The following is a 12328-nucleotide window of genomic DNA, read 5'->3' as shown; positions in this document are numbered from 1 at the left end:
GGAAATATTTAAGCAAGAACATGCTGTTTATTTACAAGAGTTACTTGTTCTTCATAACTGTCTTCACCAGTAATCCTCTCCGGAAAAACCAATAGCTGTCAGCTCCCTTGGAAAAGGCAGTGTCCTTTCGTTTTTAACAACTGCAGAATTTTCTTCCCATAGTGAAGTGAGCCCATTGAAAGCAAGGTTTAACTGACCATAACCTTCATAAAGGTAAGGCAGATGCTCCCAGATCCCCCACAGAATCTCTGATTTTAGACTTGGGCTCTGAAAACTGGTGAATCAACTGCTCATGGACCAAACACCACGCTATGGATGAGGTCAGTGGGCAAGTCTTTGGGATAACAGAGAAAATAAACTGATCCAGGATCAGCCTACTTACTCCTTGTTAGGTAAGGTTTTTAAGCCAATACTACAATGTCCCACTATTGGGAAAATACATCAATACAGGGTACCTCTGGAGAACACCCTGGTAAATGAAAAACTACACCCAAAGGTGGTTCAATTGTGTGTGTTATTTTCTAAAACCAAACATATCTTTAGGTTGCCAAGTCTAGTACCTTCACACACAACTGCTGTGATACGTAGTACAGCCAACTGATTGGAACAACATGATCTAAAACCAAAAATGACCAAAGCCCACAGGATATCCATCCAACACACAGTTCTTAAGAATGAGGCTAAAATGAATCTAGTAACATTCAAAAAGCCCATAATGCCTAAGAAACATGAACACCGACTTTTACAGCCTGACTCTGAGAGCAGTCTCCAGGTCACATCAGTTCCCTCTGTCAGAGGGACCTAACATCTCAAACTTCCCTCTCTTTCCTCTCCCTTCCTCCCCTTCTCTCTTCCTTCCAGCTTCCCTCCTCCCTTTGTTCCCCCTCCCTCCCTCCCTTTCTCCCTCTCTCTCCCTCTGTCTCCTTTAGTATCAGCCAGTTCTCACTCCCAGAGAGAGTAATCTTCTCTGGGAAGTGCATACCCGCTCAGTAGAATTTAAACAATATACTTCATTTAAGCCTGTATGATTAACTAAAAAATATGGAAATTCCTAAAAAGGTCATTTCCGAGAGACTAACCTGACTATAACGTACAAATCTGAAAAGGCATGGAAAATTGAGACACAGCACAGCATTCATAACTAATCTGGCAATTTTAACCTACAAAACCTATACATTATCTACAGGTCTTACATGAGATAGGTACTTTGTTCTAAAGATACTTTTTAATTATTGACCTGATTTTGTCAAATTCAGCTTTTAACATATTCATTTAGTGCAAGAAGCTACCCAAAGCTGGGAGGAAAGTGCGCTTTCATGAAACAGTCTTTATGCACCAGAACTTTATGGATTTGTGTCTTTCATGTTGAAGGAAGGGGGGACATCTTACTAAATTAATAAATATCGATTATTTGAAACAGTTGAATATCTACTATAGTTCTAGATAAGAAATTTGATAATTTATTCCTAAACAATGTGTGGCATGTAACTCAAAACTATTTTTCATCAATAATTAGTATTAATAATTAACAAGGGTAAACAACAAAAATACCTTTTGGAAATATTTCAACCTGGCCCTTTCCTCATTCCACAGGCTGCCTATTGCCAGTCTTTACCCTCAGTTTAGGGTTAATGACTAAACTGTCCTCATCTCTGACATGCAACACTACTCAGCAGCAATCTTCCCAAGAATGTGCTCACAAATACATAAGATTGAAAAGAATAAAAGTCTTATCAAAGTCACTGGAATCTGGCGAACTGATTTTTAAATTAGCAACTGCGTTACGATCCACTCAGTGGTGAATTAGATTTTTCAGCAGTAGGGACAGAACCCTGAATAAACTTCATCTCAAACGCCTATTCTCCTACCTAAATATGCAATTTCTTACGTCTTTAATGCAAGAATTAGCCTACTAATAAAAATTAAACAGTTCTCTAGATAAACACCGCAAAGAGGAAGGATGCTACACGAGCTATTCATTTAAAACAGGCCAGAACCAATGTACTGGATTTTATTTGGCACTCATTCTGAAGAGTACTACATTCGACTTTTAAAAACTATCTTGCTATTCTTTCTCAATTTGATTGTCCAAAAGCATCTTTAGAGTCAAATGCACTAGATCTTATACCAAATTAAAGGCATTTCACCATATGCATCTAATTTTCTAGCCACCCTGACCTAGCACCTGACATTTAGAATTTTAAGCCCACTGCAATTAATCTCCTCTGGCGATTCATTTCTTCCCCAAATTGAACATTATGCAGGCAATATCCTAAGAAGTTCTGAAAGTTCAATGTCATACTATATTTTAATTTCTTACAGCAAATACAAATTCTACAATTCCTAGTCCTCTTCCTTCACATACCTCCATTCCATACATTACCATTATTCTTCCTGAAAAATGACCAAAATCATCAGCAAAAGCATCTCGTGCTTAAATTATTCATGTTCCCAGGCTGCTTGGCCACTGACATTTTAAAGTGTTAGAAGTAAGAAGTCCTTGCACTGCGGGGCTTCCATATGCAGCGTCTGCTTGTGTACTTGTGTGGGTATAGAGTTGTTTACATCTTGCCCTTGGCTGGGGGCCTCAGACAGCTGTGCAGAGTACCTTGCATACATTTCCAGGGCTACTTGCTCTGTGGTTTTATAAAATGCAGGCAGCAGGAACATTCAGGGACTGCTAGGACATTCAGCAAAGGCTGGTGTGCAGACGGGAAAGCATCTGACAAATGCAGAGTAAGAAACAATGATTCCCTTCAAGTGGAACTGCCGGTGAAGTCAGCCAGCGCTGGCCAGCGTGAACAATACTTGGGCAGGTCATTAACTTGCCTGGGTCAGGGCAGGTGGGTGAGCTCACCCACCCACCTTTCTGGAAGCAAAGTTTCACTTGCTGAGTTCATACCAAAAAAAAAAAAAAACACTGTAATATTCTAATGGCTAAACTAGGAATGTGTCTGAAAATAGCTAACTCTGCAAACCCTGCAGAAGACATCCAGGGAATTCACAAAGGTAAGTCAACTTACTGTCTGCTGTTTCAGTTTGCACACATCTCTATAATAGCTACGTATGTATTACGTTGAAAATAAGCAAACACATTAGCAAACCAGGATTTTTTGAAGTGAGGTGGTTACCACTGTATTATGTTTCTCCCTCTCCTTTTTTCTTTCGCATAGGAAAGAGTAAGTTACTGGTTAACTACACAAAGGAGTTAACATTTAATTTGAACACCGGGAATGCTTGAGCTCTTAATCCCTCCCCCCTTTTTCTTATTATAGCAAAAATAGCTTCAGGAAAACTCTTACTAATTATTGCTGATTCTAGATGAGATCTGGCTACATCAGTTTCCTTGCTACACTCACAGGAGTTTGATTTCAGCCTGAATTCATCACTACAGTTCTTTCAGACGTACTCCACTCCAGGCAGCCTGAAATCCCTGGTCACCACACCCCATGTCCCCATACTCTCCGTATTTCCAACCTCAAAGATCAGCTCAAATGCTACCTCCTCCTTGAAACAAACCTTCCATATTCCTTCTTCCGATGCCAGGTTTACAGTGCTCTATCCCTCCTCTAAACTCCCACATAGTTATTTGTCTTTTGTGCTGTGGATCAATTCTACCTTATGTATCTATATCTCACCTTTCCCCCTAAACTGGCAGGTCCATGAGGACAGGCACTATACCTTATCCACCTGGACCCCTACCTATCACCCCCAGGATATCAGGCCTCAGCTTCCTAATGCCTATGATCAGGTAATGCCCACACTATACCTGCAGCAAGTTTCAGTAAAGAACTTCTTTCCACAGGTAGGTGGAGAGAGGGCTACAAGGAGGGTGGCATTGTATAATTTAAAATAGCGGGGAAAATACAAATAAAATAAACAGAGAAATTGCTGAGAAGCCTGGAATGGGGGTAATGTGGCCAGAGCTGCCACTTTGTTGTCCTGACCATTCCTAACCCATTCTCCTCTCTCCTCCCCAGGCTGGCTCCACACCTCATTGCACACAAAGCTCGTCCCTATCAACACAGCCTTTTCCAAACTGTTTGACTTGTCACCTTTCCCGTGAAGCCCTCCATGGAAACAAGATTATAACAAACCTCTGTCTCCTCTCCCCTTTCTTAGCTATTCATAAATACTCCAGAGGAGGTGCAGATTTTACCTAGCTATCAACATGATGATCATACTTCCTCACCAAGAACTTGTACTATTACAACCGCTGCTACTACTACTACTAACAATAACAATGACAGTGACTCATCTATACATTAAAAATGAAGTGAAAGTTAAAGTAAGCTTAATGGAAGGCTTACTTGGTGCCAGAGGAGGATGCCTGGCTGTATTCCCGGATTAACTCATTTAGCTCCCACAACAACCTTGATTATTACCATCCCATTTCACAGGGGAGGAAAACTAAGGTTTGAAGACCATATTAACTTGCTAAGAGCGAGTATTCAAACCCCAGCTAGCCCAATTCAAAAAACACACACAGATGGCTATGAGTTCATTCATATTCCCTTAACCATCATCTTCCACATAACTGGACAAATACTTCTAGATGGAGAGAACACAGGACAATTGTCATTCTTCTCCCAAAGCTGGAACTCACACTCACGCAGAGCCTCCAACCTCTTGGTTTCCATATATAAGCAATAGTCAGGCATGACACCTTAATTTATTCTGTGTAGGTACCATAAATGGTGTCAGGCATGCAAGTATAAATAGATGACACTAGTCTAACCTTTAAAGTAGTGGTTAAGTGTCTATTATATAACCCCTCTTACTTTCAGGAATTTTTGATGCATAAGATGAAATTCATTTGTTATTTCACTCATTCAGGAGTTAAAAACTGCATGGTAAGAGCAGGTGAAACAGAGATCAAGAGAATCACAGCACAAAATAATGTCTGGTGAAATAAGGTAGGATAAAAAAGCTACTGAGACAGAGAAGGAGATGATGATGATGATAATGATGGTGATATTTAGAAACAAGATATGAAATATCTTATCTTGCACATATCTTACTACAAAAGGGATTTACTAACTTTTTATTCACGAAGAGTCTTGAGTGCGCACAGTTCATACGGATATATGTTAGGGATATAAGAACATAATGCACGTGTGGGTGCACACCTGCACACATAAACACACACACACACACACACACACACACACACGCAGACGAGCACAAAGACAATTTCACAATGAATCCGGTACAATAAAAGGTAAAGAAGAGGTTCCCCAGAGAAGCAACCTCCTATAAAGACCCAAAGCGTTTATAGGGCCCCTTTCTACTAGAAACCAACCTACCTTAAAAACAATATAAATAAAGCTGAAAGGGGGTCTTTTCCAAAATTCTGCTTCAGTAGCCCAAACTTTAATGTTACAAAACTGGACTGACCTAAAAGCAGAGTCCAACCAGCCACTGACTGTCCTCTGCTTTCACTAACCAATAAAAATATTCACATAAGGAGGAGGAAAACCTAAATGTGTAGGTAGATGGGGCCAGCCATATGGAGGCAAGAGGAATCTATGCCAGGGCAAAGTCGCAGGCCAGCAGGCCAAGTTCAGTCTGTGGCAAGCTCAGCCAAATCACTACATTCAGCCTGGTCAGATCACATACCATCTAGCACATGGCCTGGCACAAACCAAACACTTAGTAAATATCGATGCCTCTTTCCATCTGCAAATCACATCAGAAAACCTTTACTCTCTCATATATTAAAAGACTATCTTTAAACCAGAATAGATGATGAAACAATTTCAAGGGTTTCCCTCATGAGTAAAAGATGTATATCTGCCCCCACCATGCTTTGAATTCATAGATTTAGATGCCAAGAAGGAAGATTAGAAATCATGTGTCCAACCTCGTTATTTTATAAACTGTAAAATTCAAGTCCAGAGACGTAAAGTGACTTTCACCCGGTCACAAAGCTAGTTAATGACAGCATCAGGACAAAAATCCAAGTACTTGGGCACCCAACTAAACCCACTTTCTAATGTATCCTACTACTTTTTTGGGGCTGTCAGTTATAATTGGTGCTTAATGATGCAAATACCTCTCAGGCAGTTAAAAATGTCTTTTGCCTTCAAAATAGAGTGAAGATGGCAGATGATCGACTCCTACACAATAAGCACTGGGTTGGGGACAGGAGCGTCCATGAACAGATGAAGAGCTGAAGGAAAAAAAGGGGTAAGCACAGAGGAGCAGATCAGGATGAAAAGCGACACAGAGATGCCTACTTAACAACTTGCCTAGAGATCAACTGTTTCAGTCCACAAGCTGAATCTGAAAACGCCACCAGAGGCTTCTCTCTTCCAAGTGTCTTTGAGCCTAGAAGATAAAAAAGCCTGCATTCTCCCAGATCAGATGAAATGTATGACTCTTCAGGAGAAAAAAGAAATAACATTGTTACGTTTTTAAAAAGAGGTTCAGTTTGAGTTTGCCTCTATCTCCTTAAACCGTAGGTTTTAGCAGAAGCACAGCTAAACCACAGGTTTTATTAGAACTGGTGCCTGCTTATTCATCTACCACATGTAAATCTGCCACTCAACCAACATTCAGATTGCTCAGGGAGAGCAAGCACCTTGCTTAGAAAGGGGGAAAGTCTCACTTAAGCATATGGAACTTGACAGCATAATTTTTTTAAAGATTCTCTCCTCAAAGAAAGTTTACAAGCAGTAAGTGGGGCTCTAAGGCTATTATTTCCTGGCAAAACAACTGCAGAACAATTGTCCAGTTCACAGTTTTGCACTGAGGGGATTTCTTTGGATTGTGGCCTTACTTTCTTCATCTTTGTTCTAAAGAAAAAATCTGCCTTCAGGAATCCTAAACAATGAAAGGGCTCTTCATTATGTCCATGAGTTTGGACAGAGTCCTGTGGCACAGAGACCATGCCTGGTAATGAAGCATAATAATCATCTGTTCCTAGTTAAACATACTCATACCTTCCACAGCAGGAGAGAACCTTTGGAAGGTGACAGAATGAGGGGCATTTGAGGTTAAGACCCTCAGTCCTCCTTGGGCTCAACTCTTACCCAAAGGACTCTCATAAAAAAGAATGAGAAGACATAAAAACATCATGTAAAATTCAATGTTATTCAACAAACATTTATGGGATCTCCAGTTTGCGCAGGTCTTGTATGAAGAAACCAGAACCTCAAACCCTTCCAGTCTCATATCTCACCTAGACAACAAACAAGTAACACAGTATTTTTCTACGGCCATTCAAGTCTCTATTAGTTGCCACTTCAGCAGCTGATGAAAGCTCTGCTTCCTCCAACACCCTTCAACCATAAAGGATGTGTGAGCCTCAGGAAGGAACCAAAGGAAGAACTTTCTAGAAATCAGAAGTGACTGGGAACCTTTGTGAGGCAGAGTTCTTGTGCCTGGAAGAATACAGGACGGGTTGCCAGGATATTGCAGAGAATGTAGGGGGAGGGGAATGGAAGAGAAAAATCCCTAAGGACATTCCCAACTCTATAACATCTCAAAGGCTTCAAACGCAATACCAAGGTTTACATTTTAATGCAGATTATGAGGATTTTCACTGCCTTCATCCCAAGGCTATTGTTTGGGCTACTTTCCATTCTAGGAGCCTACACAAATTATGTGACATGAAGCAGAGTATTTAACTTCTCTAGACCTCAGATTTATCACCACTAAAACGCAGGCGAGGAATTAAGTAATCTCTCAAATCCTTTCCAACCCATTTTCTGAGTAAACGCGGTGTTCACTCTCTCCTTTTCACCAAGTTAAATTTCAGAAATTCTTTCTACCTATAAAATTCAACAGAATCCACTAAAAATTGTTATAAACGAAAATTCAATAAGGTGACAAGACACAATGTAAATTTTACAAAAGCAATAGGTTCCTTATATACCATCAATTATAAGTTTTAAAATATAATGAAAAAACAATTAAAAATTCTTAAGAATGGCATGTAATATGAAGAAAACTACCTGTTTCTGAAGACCTAAATAAACATAGATACATAAATGTTTCTGGAGGAGAGAGTAATATATAAGTATGTTCATTCTTCCAAACTTTCCTATAGGTTGAATGCATTGCTTCTTAGCCTCTGCATTGCTGGCATTTTGTGTTCCGTAGTTTTTTGTTGCAAGAGCAGGGGTGCTCTGTGCATTGCAGGATGTTGAGCAGCATCTCTAGCCTCTTACCCACTAGATGCCGGTAGCACCCCTAGTGGTGACAACCAAAATTAAACTCTGTCTAGACATTACCAAATGTCCCCAAGGAGCATTATCATGCAGAGAGAAAACCACTGAATTAAAGCAAAGTCCTAATGGGCCTTTCCTTATTCACTACCTTGACAATGGATTCTAACTTGGAAGAATAAAATAGTACTAATACTCAAAAATATGAAAATTAAAATTGTGGGCCACGCATGGTGGCTCACACCTGTAATCTCAGCACTTTGGGAGGCTGAGGCGGGCAGATCATTTGAGGTCAGGAGTTCGAGACCAGCCTGGTCAACATGTTGAAACCCTGTCTCTACTAAAAATACAAAAATTAGCCGGGTGTGGTGATGCACTCCTGTAATCCCAGCTACTCAGGAGGCTGAGGAAGGAGAATCACTTCAGCCCAGGAAGCAGAGTTTGCAGTGAGCTGAGATCACGCCACTGCACTCCAGCCTGGGCAACACAGTGAGACTCTGTCTCAAAAAATATATACATTGTGGAACACAGAAGGAAGACTAATTAAACTAAACAAAGAGAGACAACAGCATAAAATCGTGACCTGAAAAATATAGTAAAGTTTGCATATTATTGCTTTACAAATGAGTGGGGGAAAGGAGATCAATAAATGGTAGTGGGTCAACAGTTTATTATAGTTTGGAAGGAAAAATCAAAGCTAAATGCTTATTCACATTACTTATATAGATGTTCTGATTATCTACTGCTACACAGCAAACCACTCAATAAGTTGGCATCCTTAAAACAACAATTTATTATTATCTCTTGTGGTTCTAGGGGTTGACTAGGCTCATCAGGATGCTTCTCATTTGGGGTCTCTCATGCACGGCAGTCAGATGTCACCTAGGACAGCAGTCATCTGAAGGGTGGGCTGGATGGACATCTAAGTGGCCCACTCCCACGCTGCCAGGTGATGCTGGCTATCAGCTAGGAGCTACGCTGCAGCTGTCAATAAGAACACCAACACGTGGCCCCTGCACATGACTTGAGCTGCCCGCAGCATGGTGCCTGGTTTCCAAAAGGCAGAAAGAGGGGGCTTTCAGGCCATTTAGAAACATGCCTCCAACAGATGTAGCATCACTTCTACTGTGTATCATTGGCCCAAACGGTCCTGGAGTCCAGACAAATTCAAGGGGGTAGAGAAACAGACTCCATCTCTTGACATGAGAGTGGGGGTGTCGCACCACAAAAGAGAATACGGAATGGGAGCTATGGTTTCAGTCATCATTGGAAAACACAATCAGCCATAATATGCCACAAGAAATTCCAGGGAAATAAAGAGCTAAATATTAAAATAAAATGTAAAACAACTAAAAGAAAATGTATTTGAATTTTTTACTTCATTTTAGGATGCAGAAGACAAAGATAAACAGATCTACAAAAATATTTTAGCTAAAAAAGCACCACAAACAAAATGAAAAAGCAAACAAAAGACCAGGAAACATATTAACATTCAATATCACAAAGAGTTAAAGACTTAAATAAAGAGTCCTTATGAATCACTGATAAAGATAAACATTCATGTAGGGGGAAATACAAAGGGCCTAACCAGTTCATATCTAGTAGATGAGACATAAAATGAACACAATATTCTGCCAGTAGATTGAGTTGAGAGTGTAATCTGTTATATAAACCTTTGGGGAAGCAACTTGGTAAAACAGTCAGAGGTATTTAAAATGTTCATCTGACCAAATAATCTACCATATGGACATATTTAGACATTTAGACCATCATTTCTAAAGATATTTGTTACAATATAATTTCAGTAAAAAAGAAAGCAAACTTGATTAAACAAATTATAGTACACTTTCTGTATACATAAAAAATTTCTGCTGCACTTAAAAATTTTATTTTCAAAGAATACTGAACTACATGGGGAAAGTTTGTAACACAATGTGGGAAAAGAGACCATGAAACTTTATTCAGAATAAGGCACAAGATACATGCATGTATTTGCTTACTAAAATATTAACAATTGATATCTGCATCTACAAAGTATTTGCAGGTAAGTTTATTTGATTCTTTTATTCAGTATTTAAAAAATGTTCTGCAGTAAACATACATAATTTTTCTACACTGAAAAAATAATGCTATTTGAAGAAAAAAAAACTCGTGTTAATGTGTAAAACACTAAAAAAGTCACGTTACTGGATCACTGCCAGAAGATTTTTAAAAAGCAATTTAAAAAGCAAGAGAATAAGCATGAGTGTGCAGCAAATGACATCAGCAGTGGATTACACCTGGAACCACTGACCCATTACATGGCGCATTTTGTCCATAATCAAGTAACTTTCCCAAGCTCGTGACCTGGCCATGGCGTAGATTCTTAGGCAGTTGTGCGGTGTGACTGCTTTCTAAACTTTTCTCTTACCCTTTTCAATATTTAGCATATTTGTTTTCTTTGCTGAACTCAAAACGTTTCTGCCTTCATAGGCCTTTTAAATGATGAAATATTTAGCCATAATTTGTACTCACACATAAGACATTAGTCACCAGTTATCTTTTAACCAAAAGGCCTCTCCTGAATTTCAGAGTCCGAGTCAGGTACAGTCTCTACTTCTCCTTCAAATGGAGGACCCATAAGTCGAGCAACTCTCCAGGCCCACAGTTTTCCAACTTAAGCGTGCATCAGAATTTCACGGAGGGCTGTACAAGCATAGATTGCTAGGCCCATCCCAGAGTTTCTGATTCAATGGGTTTAGGGTGGGACCTGAGATTTTGCATTTCTAACAAGTTCCCAGGTGATGCTGATGCTGATGCTGATGCTGCAGGTCCTCAGGCCCCTCTGCTGTGGGAACCACTGCTCAAGAAGATCATAGGAACAGCTAAGCATCTTCCCACTACATGCTACTGCTATTCATTTATCCCCTATTATTCACATTAACAATGTATTATTTGGTACCTGTTAACAAATTTAATTATCCATAACCCAAATAAATCCCTGAACTCCTCACACCAGTTTCAGGTGGAGAAGTACATTCAACCCCCAAGTCCAGCAAGGGATTAAAAAAAAAAAAAATCACCTCCTGTGTGCCCATTCCTCTTGATTGACAACTCTTATACCCTTGAGCAGCCGTGAAGCCTTCCTTCACTCTTCCATTCTCTTACATGACAAAACAAACTCTCCTCACATTCACATAGAAATAAGGTTATTCCCTCCCTTCTTCCTCCATTTTCTTCATTCTTTCTTTAATGAAGTCTCTGCCCTTTCCTACACAAATTTCTCTACTTCCTTTCCTCTCCTTCCCTTACTAATTAGCTGATTAAACCTCAGGAGAGAAGCACTAAGTCACACAAGTTTTGTCCCTGTACACATTCGTGCATTCGTCCTCCCCATCCACTCAATACACACTTAGCAGGTGCCAGCTGTATAACAATTCCTGTGTTAAGTATTACAGACAGAATGTGGAAACAAAGGTGGGATCATCTAGAGTTAACTAGGGCACAGAGATGCTTCATGGACAAAGTGTATTTGGTCTGAATGGTGAAATCAGGTCTAAATTTTATATTTTCCAAAACCCTTCAACCCACTGGAAGATAAAATATCTTCTTCAGAGTTTCATTCCTTTGACTTCACCCCATTAAAATTTACATGTCCTTGTGAAGGGTAGCCCTTTAAGGGTCATTATGCTTAAGTGTCAGTAAGTTTCACACCCTTATCTGATGAGGAGGACCCTGGATATCCTGAAGAACAGAAACAACCCTTAAGAAACAAAAGGGTATAAGATAAGAGTGTCCCTGAAAAAAAGTGCCCTCTCCTAGTTTAGCTTGCAGTGGTTCTCAAAGTGTGGTACCTGGACCAACAGCATCAGCATAATCATCATCCTGGAGCTTGTCAGAAATGCAAAGTTCCTGTCCTCACTCCATATCCACCGAATCAGAAACCTGGGGGTAGGGTCAACCCACTGGCATTTTCAACACTTACGTTTGAAAAGCACTGCTCTAACATCTGTCACAGTCCCTGTAACTCTTCCATTAACATATATGATTACTACAGGTCCTAATAATTTGTCAACCTCCTTCATTAGCGTGTGAATGTTATTTTCAGAAAGATGCATGCAGTAATTATAAGCTATTTGTTAAGAGCTAGGCTCTGGGGCAATGGGGTAGAGGTAGGT

The 12328-nt window shown here is 39.9% G+C and overlaps 1 protein-coding gene across 3 annotated transcripts in view; it reads right to left on the bottom strand.

The window, feature by feature from the left end:
* Positions 1-12328, bottom strand: part of GLIS3 (GLIS family zinc finger 3) — a 491196-nt gene that overhangs the window by 338967 nt on the left and 139901 nt on the right. Inside the window, exon 1 of one of the 3 annotated variants that reach the window (XM_055294332.2) lies at positions 7184-7363. The exons of the other annotated variants lie outside the window; for them this stretch is intronic. The gene's annotated coding sequence lies outside the window, so the exon portion shown is untranslated. Of the gene's footprint in view, positions 1-7183; positions 7364-12328 lie in introns of those variants that run through there. 3 annotated transcript variants of the gene reach the window in all.

This window comes from Symphalangus syndactylus, chromosome 9, assembly GCF_028878055.3.
Source record: "Symphalangus syndactylus isolate Jambi chromosome 9, NHGRI_mSymSyn1-v2.1_pri, whole genome shotgun sequence".
NCBI classification, from domain to species: Eukaryota; Metazoa; Chordata; class Mammalia; order Primates; family Hylobatidae; genus Symphalangus; species Symphalangus syndactylus.
Note: the sequence above shows the minus strand (reverse complement) of the source record. Positions and strands in the feature narration are given on the sequence as shown.